The sequence below is a fragment of the Suricata suricatta genome, chromosome 9 (assembly GCF_006229205.1).
Source record: "Suricata suricatta isolate VVHF042 chromosome 9, meerkat_22Aug2017_6uvM2_HiC, whole genome shotgun sequence".
NCBI classification, from domain to species: Eukaryota; Metazoa; Chordata; class Mammalia; order Carnivora; family Herpestidae; genus Suricata; species Suricata suricatta.
Window position 1 is genome coordinate 71,110,295 of NC_043708.1, and position 1,692 is coordinate 71,111,986.

Sequence of the window (1,692 nt, forward strand, 5' to 3'; positions counted from 1 at the left end):
CAGTGGAAGTTAAGAAGGAAATCACCAAGAACCACAAACGTGGTATGCAGGTGGCTGAAACCGCAAGATTTTATAAGAAGTCTATGTCTGCATCTTGGATGCAGAGAGGAGGAGAAAGAGGCAGAGGAATCCCTCATTTCAAATGAGACTAGGGAGATGTGTAAAATGTGGGAAACAATGCAAAATTTTGTAGAAAACGCCACCCTAATAAGCTGCAGCACAGCAAACAATGAATCTGTTGAACAAAATGCAATGTCACGTTTCAATGAAATCCTCAAAAGGTGGCAAAAGCAAGTGTCATTGGAAGGGTTCCTTGTTAAAAGTTGCAAGAAAAGAAAAAGATTCCATTGTGCCAATAGATAGCAGTGATTCCATTAGTGATAGTGAAAGTTGTCCTACACAGTAACCCTCCTCTCTCTTGTCTCCCTCACCCCAGCCATGAAGGTTTTTGAAGGTGAGTGCAAGTTAATTTGTCTATTTTTCTTTTTATTTAGTATTTTCTTTATTATTTTGTATTGTATGACGGCATTGGAGTCATTCTTAAATGAATATTTGTGGGTTTTGGAATGAATCATCTGAGTTTCCATGATTTCTTATGGGAAAATTCTTTTGATATACAAGTACTTTGTATTTCAAGCAGGTTTCCAGAACAAATTATGCTTGCAACTAAGAAGTTACTGTAAAATTTACATTTTAAACAATTATATAAAAATTAATTTAAATCATGAATATGTAACTAATATACAACAAAATGTATTAATATACTGATCATAGCTCATTCATGAAATTGGCTGTTAGGGACAAAACAATTAAAGAAGACTGCAACAATATTTGCAAAAATTGGCAGCATATTTGCAGGATCGTACAGAGATATTGCTCTTTTCACTACTTCTCTTCCTCCCAACCTTTCTCCCAAACTCATTCTTTGTCTGCCTCTTTGAGAGGAGTTAGAAAAATCTACAGGATTCCACTGCCAATGTCACCTTTCCATATATATCAGTATAAAACTCCACTCCAAGAGCATTTTATGGCACCGTATTTCCTGGCCACTGAAAATTATCTCACTCGAGTTCTTACTGTTCTAAAACCAACTGATCTACTTAACTGGCCTGGACAGGAGTCATTTCCTCAGTTATGTTTCTGCCCCTTCCCTTCATTTTGAATATCAACCTGTGTCTACTGTCTATGAGAACAGAAACCAGGACAGAGGTCCCTTGTGTCTCTTTTCACTGCTCACTGACATGTGTCCCCCTCCTCTCCTCCGTCCCCTTCTTTCTCTATCCAAACCCGGTTTGGGCTGTAGCTCTCCCATCACCTCTCCTGCCCATTCTCCATCAGGGAGACATGGGGCAGATGCCACCTTCTTGGGCACAGCCTGACACTATAAAAATGTGATGAGACACAGCAGTACCCCCAGGGTGGCCTGAACAACTTGTGGGGCTGGACTTTCACAGCAGGATGAGCAAGGGACCACATCAATGTTCTGTGGCTTCACCTTGAAATTACTTAGGTCCTGGCTGAGGAACGACTGGCCTTTCCAATTGCACGAATGAGCAGCCGGGGTTGGGGCACGTTCCCTCTGGTTCCTGTGCTCTAGCCGTTTGTGTGACTGTTGTGTCAAGCAGACACTGGGGACAAACAGCCATACACTGTGCTGGAGCCAGAGTGGATCCGTCAGAGACAGTCGGCATC